Here is a 7,561-nt window from a genome sequence, read left to right as displayed (position 1 = left end):
TGCGCGCCCTGGTGCGCACCAAGGAGCGCTCCGAAGTGTGCTCCAAGGTGCGGCGTGCACGAAGTCGGAGCCCGGTTTGCCCCGGGTGCGCACCTCGCGTGCACCTTCGCCGCGGTGGGCACCTTGGCTGGGTTGGGCACCATTGAGCGCTCCGAAGTGTGCTCCAAGGTGCGCACCATGGCCCTCCAAGGTGCGCAACATGGCGTGCACGAAGTCGGAGCCCGGTTTGCCCCGGGTGCGCACCTCGCGTGCACCTTCGCCAGGGTGGGCACCTCGGTGCGCACACCTTCTCAATGTTTTCTTGCCTTTTCTGGAAATTGGTGAAGGCAGCGCATCAAAGGTGCGCACCTCGGTGTGCTCCGAGGTGCGAACCCGAGAGCGCTCCGAGGTGCCCACGAAGTCGAAAGTCGGGTTAATTGCATTGTTTTCCCCGGGTGCGCTCCGAGGTGCGCAACATCGGTGCGCACCAAGGAGGGCTCCGAAGTGTGCTCCAAGGTGCGCACGATTCGGAGCTCGGTTTGCCCGGGGTGCGCACACCTTGGCTGGGTTGCGCACCCTTTGTGCGCTCCAAGGTGCGCACGAAGTCGGAGCTCGGTTTGCCCCGGGTGCGCACCTTCGCCAGGGTGCGCACCTTGATGCGCACGCCTTGGCTGGGCTGCGCACCTTGGTGGGCGCCATGGTGCGCACCTTTCGTGCGCTCCAAGGTGCGCACGAAGTCGGAGCTCGGTTTGCCCCGGGTGCGCACCTTGGTGGGCGCCATGGTGCACTCCGAGGTGCCCAAGATTGGTGCGCACCAAGGAGCGCTCCGAAGTGCGCTCCAAGGTGCGCAGGTGCGCGCGAAGTCGAAAGTTGGGTTAATTGTCCGGTTTGCCTCGGGTGCGCACCTTGCGTGCACCTTCGCCAGGGTGGGCGCCTTGGTGCGCACACCTTGGCTGGGCTGCGCACCCGGGCGCGCACACCTTGGCACCCGCGTTTCCTTCATTTTAAATTTTTTTTTTTTACAATCTCTCAAGTGGGAAATTCTATAATCTCAACTTTTTTTGCCTTTTCAGGAAACTTTTGAATGGAGCGCATCATTGGTGCGCTCCGAAGTGTGCTCCAAGGTGCGCACCTCTGGTGTGCTCCAAAGCTCTCTCTAGCTGCGTGCACCTGCCCCGGCCGCGCACCCGGCCCCGCCCAGCTTCGCTCACCTGTCCCGGGCGTCTGGTGCGGAACCTTAGAGTAAGAAACATCACCGTGCACCTTGGCCAACGTGCGCGACTCGACCGAGCGCGCACTGGCCGAGGTGCACACCGATTTCACCTGGGTGCGCGCGCAGCACCTCGGGCGCACCGGGGTGCGCGCACAACGCCCGGGTTGCACCGTGGCCTGTGTGCTCGGGGCGCCTCGGGTGCGCGCTCGGTGTCGCCCCCGCGCGCGCGGTAGTGCGGGCAGCGCACCCCGGCCCGGCCCGGCCCCGACGAGAACGCAAACGGGCAAAAGGTTTATTCAAATAGCATTGCGACGCCCGGCGAAAAACTAAAAAAGGGTGCAACACCGGGACTTCCCGGGAGGTCACCCATCCCAGTACTACTCCGGCCCAAGCGCGCTTAACTGCGGAGTTCTGATGGGATCCGGTGCACTAACGCTGGTATGATCGCACCCGTTATGAGCTTGTCGCAGTGTGTACTTAGCAAACCGCGACCCACGTGCGAATCCACCCCGGCCACCCACCCCCGTCGAGGTGCACACCCTCCCTCGCGAAGTGCGCCCCGTTCGCCAAGTGTGAGCCCTGCCCGGGTGCGCGCACCTTGCTAGGGCGTCGGGTGTGCACCCGGCCCGGCCTACGTGCGTGCACCTGGACGGGGCGTCGTGTGCGTGCAGTGTCCCGTCTGCAACGCGGTGCCCACACACCACCTCGGGCGCAACGACCTGCGCTCACATGTGGGCCGAGTGCACCTTGGTGCATGTTCGGGGCGCCTCGGGTGCACGCTCGATCTTGCCCCGGTGCACCAAGGCGCTCGGTTTGCCCCGGGTGCGCACTTGGTGCAAGGTGGGCACCCAAAATAGGGATCAAGCACCAAAACACAAGTTTCGGGATGCAAAATGGGACCCAAGGACCACAAATGCGTTCCAAGACCCATGATGGGTCCACGAGAACAAAAATGTGTTCCGAGACTTAATAAACAAATATTGGGTTTTAGGAGAAGAAACATGCTCTGATGCCCAAAACGAGAATCGACCCCGAAAAGGCCACAGGCCAAAAGTGGGATGCGAGACAAAAAAAAATGGGACCCGAGGACCAAAATTGGGTTCCCAGGTCGAAGACAGGGCAACCGGACAAGAAACGACCTCTAAGGCTCGAAATGAGTCCCGACGACTAAAACTTGACAAGAAGCACCCATCAGGCACCCAACTCGACACCCATGGGATGCCGACCCACCCGGGCTTCCACCTAGCACACCTTGGCACCCACCCACCCTCGCACCCAACCTCGCACCCAACTTAGCACCTTTGAACCCACATTGGCACTCACCCTGACCCTGGCACCTTGGAACCCACATTGGCACTCACCTTGACCCTGGCACCCACCTTTGCACTCACCTTGGGACCCACCCTGGCTCCCACCTCGGCACCCACCCAGACACCCACCTTGGTTCCTTGGCACCCACCTTGGATCCTTGGCACCCACCCCGACACCCACCTTGGCACGCAACTTGGCTACTTGCCACCCACCTTGGCTCCTTGACGCCCACCCCGACAACCACCCCGTGACCTACCCTGGCTAGGGTTGGTGCACACCCACCCTGGTGCCCACCTTGGCACCCACCCCATGACCCACCTTGGCACGCACCTTAGTACCCACCCCGTTACCCACCCTAGGACCCACCCCGTGACCCACCTTGGCCAGGGTGGGTGCCTTGGTGCGCACAACTTGCCTGGGCTGCACACCAGGGCGGGCTCAAGATGGCACCCGCGTTCCGTTTTTTTCACTATCTTTCAAAACGGAAATTTTAAAATCTCGTTTTTTTTTTTTTTTTTGCCTTTTCTGGAAATTAGTGAAGGCAGCGCATCAAAGGTGCGCAATGCTGGTGCGAACCCGGGAGCGCTCCGATGTGTGCTCCAAGGTGCGGCGTGCACGAAGTCCGAGCCCGGCTTGCCCCGGGTGCGCACCTCGCGTGCACCTTCGCCGGGGTGAGCACCTTGGCTGGGTTGCGCGCCCTGGTGCGCACCAAGGAGCGCTCTGAAGTGTGCTCCAAGGTGCGGCGTGCACGAAGTCGGAGCTCGGTTTGCCCCGGGTGTGCACCTCGGGTGCGCACCTCGCGTGCACCTTCGCTGCGGTGGGCACCTTGGCTGGGTTGCGCGCCTTGGTGGGCACCATGCAGTGCACGAAGTCGGAGCCCGGTTTGCCCCGGGCGCGCACCTCCGCCAGGGTGGGCACCTTGGTGCGCACAACTTGCCTGGGCTGCGCACCAGGAAGGGCTCAAGATGGCACCCGCGTTCCGTTTTTTTCACTATCTTTCAGAACGGAAATTTTAAAATATCGTTTTTTTTTGCCTTTTCTGGAAATTAGTGAAGGCAGCGCATCAAAGGTGCGCAACGCTGGTGCGAACCTGGGAGCGCTCCGATGTGTGCTCCAAGGTGCGGCGTGCACGAAGTCGGAGCCCGGTTTGCCCCGGGTGCGCCCTGGTGGGCACCATGGTGCGCACCAAGGAGCGCTCCGAAGTGTGCTCCAAGGTGCGGCCTGCACGAAGTCGGAGCCCGGTTTGCCCCGGGCGTGCACCGCGGGTGGGCACCTTGGTGCGCATGCCTTGCCTGGGCTGCGCACCAGGGCGGGCTCAAGATGGCACCCGCGTTCCGTTTTTTTCACTATCTTTCAAAACGGAAATTTTAAAATCTCATTTTTTTTTGCCTTTTCTGGAAATTAGTGAAGGCAGCGCATCAAAGGTGCGCACCTCGCTGCCCACCACGGTGCGCAACGCCGGTGGGCACCCGGGAGTGCTTCGAAGTGTGCTCCAAGGTGCTGCGTGCACGTTGTCGGAGCCCGGTTTGCCCCGGGTGCGCACCTCGCGTGCACCTTCGTCGGGGTGGGCACCTTGGCTGGGTTTGCCCCGGCTGCGCTCCGAAGCGGGGTTATTGGAGCGCCGCCTCTTTTTTTGTCGGAGCGTTTGGTGGGGTTTCTCGCATTGGCTCTTCCCAGGCCCGGTTGCCACCCTGGCGCGCACGAAGTCGGAAGTAGGGTTAATTGCCCGGGTGCGCACCTTTGCCAGGGTGGGCACCTTACCTGGGCTGTGCACCCGGGCGGGCTCAAGATGGCACCCGCGTTCCGTTTTTTTCACTATCTTTCAAAACGGAAATTTTAAAATCTCCTCTTTTTTTTGCCTTTTCTGGAAATTAGTGAAGGCAGCGCATCAAAGGTGCGCACCTCGCTGCCCACCTTGGTGTGCTCTGAGGTGCGCACCCGGGAGCGCTACGAAGTGTGCTCCAAGGTGCGGCGTGCACGTTGTCGGAGCCCGGTTTGCCCCGGGTGCGCACCTCGCCTGCACCTTGGCCGGGGTGGGCACCCTGGCTGGGTTTGCCCAGGGTGCGCTCCGAAGCGGGGTTACTGGAGCGCCCCCTCTTTTTTTGTCAGAGCGTTTGGTGGGGTTTCTCGCATTGGCTCTTCCCAGGCCCGGTTGTTGGGTGCGCTCCCACCCTGGCGCGCGCGAAGTTGGAAGTTGGGTTAATTGCCCGGGCGCGCACCTTCGCCAGGGTGGGCACCTTGGTGCGCACACCTTGGCTGGGCTGCGCACCAGGGCGGGCTCAAGATGGCACCAGCATTCCCTTTTTCTCACTATCTTTCAAAACGGAAATTTTAAAATCTCGTTTTCTTTTGCCTTTTATGGAAATTAGTGAAGGCATCGCATCAAAGGTGCGCACCTCGCTGCCCACCTTGGTGTGCTCCGAGGTGCCCACCACGGTGCGCTCCGAGGTGCCCACCACGGTGCGCAACGCCGGTGCGAACCCGGGAGCGCCCCGATGTGTGCTCCAAGGTGCGGCGTGCACGAAGCCGGACCCCGGTTTGCCCCGGGTGCGCACCTCGCGTGCACCTTGGTGCGCACACCTTGGCTGGGTTGCGCGGCCTGGTGGGCACCATGGTGCGCACCAAGGAGCGCTCCGAAGTGTGCTCCAAGGTGCGGCGTGCACGAAGTCCTAGCCCGGTTTGCCCCGGGTGCGCACCTTCGCCGCGGTGGGCACCATGGCGTGCACGAAGTCGGAGCCCGGTTTGCCCCGGGTGCGCACCTCGCGTGCACCTTCGCCGGGGTGGGCACCTCGGCTGGGTTGCGCGCCCTGGTGCGCACCAAGGAGCGCTCCGAAGTGTGCTCCAAGGTGCGGCGTGCACGAAGTCGGAGCCCGGTTTGCCCCGGGTGCGCACCTTCGCCGCGGTGGGCACCCTGGTGCGCACCATGGCGTGCACGAAGTCGGAGCCCGGTTTGCCCCGGGTGCGCACCTCGCGTGCACCTTCGGCGGGGTTGCGCGCCCTGGTGCGCACCAAGGAGCGCTCCGAAGTGTGCTCCAAGGTGCGGCGTGCACGAAGTCGGAGCCCGGTTTGCCCCGGGTGCGCACCTCGCGTGCACCTTCGGCGGGGTTGCGCGCCCTGGTGGGCACCATGGTGCGCACCAAGGAGCGCTCCGAAGTGTGCTCCAAGGTGCGGCGTGCACGAAGTCGGAGCCCGGTTTGCCCCGGGTGCGCACCTCGCGTGCACCTTCGCCGCGGTGGGCACCATGGCGTGCACGAAGTCGGAGCCCGGTTTGCCCCGGGTGCGCACCTCGCGTGCACCTTCGCCGGGGTGGGCACCTCGGCTGGGTTGCGCGCCCTGGTGCGCACCAAGGAGCGCTCCGAAGTGTGCTCCAAGGTGCGGCGTGCACGAAGTCGGAGCCCGGTTTGCCCCGGGTGCGCACCTCGCGTGCACCTTCGCCGCGGTGGGCACCATGGCGTGCACGAAGTCGGAGCCCGGTTTGCCTCGGGTGCGCACCCCGCGTGCACCTTCGCCGGGGTGGGCACCTCGGCTGGGTTGCGCGCCCTGGTGCGCACCAAGGAGCGCTCCGAAGTGTGCTCCAAGGTGCGGCGTGCACGAAGTCGGAGCCCGGTTTGCCCCGGGTGCGCACCTCGCGTGCACCTTCGCCGCGGTGGGCACCTTGGCTGGGTTGGGCACCATTGAGCGCTCCGAAGTGTGCTCCAAGGTGCGCACCATGGCCCTCCAAGGTGCGCAGCATGGCGTGCACGAAGTCGGAGCCCGGTTTGCCCCGGGTGCGCACCTCGCGTGCACCTTCGCCAGGGTGGGCACCTCGGTGCGCACACCTTCTCAATGTTTTCTTGCCTTTTCTGGAAATTGGTGAAGGCAGCGCATCAAAGGTGCGCACCTCGGTGTGCTCCGAGGTGCGAACCCGAGAGCGCTCCGAGGTGCCCACGAAGTCGAAAGTCGGGTTAATTGCATTGTTTTCCCCGGGTGCGCTCCGAGGTGCGCAACATCGGTGCGCACCAAGGAGGGCTCCGAAGTGTGCTCCAAGGTGCGCACGATTCGGAGCTCGGTTTGCCCGGGGTGCGCACACCTTGGCTGGGTTGCGCACCCTTTGTGCGCTCCAAGGTGCGCACGAAGTCGGAGCTCGGTTTGCCCCGGGTGCGCACCTTCGCCAGGGTGCGCACCTTGATGCGCACGCCTTGGCTGGGCTGCGCACCTTGGTGGGCGCCATGGTGCGCACCTTTCGTGCGCTCCAAGGTGCGCACGAAGTCGGAGCTCGGTTTGCCCCGGGTGCGCACCTTGGTGGGCGCCATGGTGCACTCCGAGGTGCCCAAGATTGGTGCGCAACAAGGAGCGCTCCGAAGTGCGCTCCAAGGTGCGCAGGTGCGCGCGAAGTCGAAAGTTGGGTTAATTGTCCGGTTTGCCTCGGGTGCGCACCTTGCGTGCACCTTCGCCAGGGTGGGCGCCTTGGTGCGCACACCTTGGCTGGGCTGCGCACCCGGGCGCGCACACCTTGGCACCCGCGTTTCCTTCATTTTAAATTTTTTTTTTTTACAATCTCTCAAGTGGGAAATTCTATAATCTCAACTTTTTTTGCCTTTTCAGGAAACTTTTGAATGGAGCGCATCATTGGTGCGCTCCGAAGTGTGCTCCAAGGTGCGCACCTCTGGTGTGCTCCAAAGCTCTCTCCAGCTGCGTGCACCTGCCCCGGCCGCGCACCCGGCCCCGCCCAGCTTCGCTCACCTGTCCCGGGCGTCTGGTGCGGAACCTTAGAGTAAGAAACATCACCGTGCACCTTGGCCAACGTGCGCGACTCGACCGAGCGCGCACTGGCCGAGGTGCACACCGATTTCACCTGGGTGCGCGCGCAGCACCTCGGGCGCACCGGGGTGCGCGCACAACGCCCGGGTTGCACCGTGGCCTGTGTGCTCGGGGCGCCTCGGGTGCGCGCTCGGTGTCGCCCCCCGCGCGCGCGGTAGTGCGGGCAGCGCACCCCGGCCCGGCCCGGCCCCGACGAGAACGCAAACGGGCAAAAGGTTTATTCAAATAGCATTGCGACGCCCGGCGAAAAACTAAGAA

At 63.8% G+C, this 7,561-nt stretch overlaps 1 non-coding gene across 1 annotated transcript; it reads right to left on the bottom strand.

Annotated features, from left to right (window-relative positions):
• Window positions 1-1,525: 1,525 nt before the first annotated feature.
• Window positions 1,526-1,644, bottom strand: LOC131871527 (5S ribosomal RNA). The gene has a single exon (XR_009369742.1). It is a non-coding gene; the product is annotated as a 5S ribosomal RNA (ribosomal RNA).
• Window positions 1,645-7,561: the final 5,917 nt, after the last annotated feature.

This window comes from Cryptomeria japonica, unplaced genomic scaffold (assembly GCF_030272615.1).
Source record: "Cryptomeria japonica unplaced genomic scaffold, Sugi_1.0 HiC_scaffold_421, whole genome shotgun sequence".
Lineage (NCBI taxonomy): Eukaryota > Viridiplantae > Streptophyta > Pinopsida > Cupressales > Cupressaceae > Cryptomeria > Cryptomeria japonica.
Note: the sequence above shows the minus strand (reverse complement) of the source record. Positions and strands in the feature narration are given on the sequence as shown.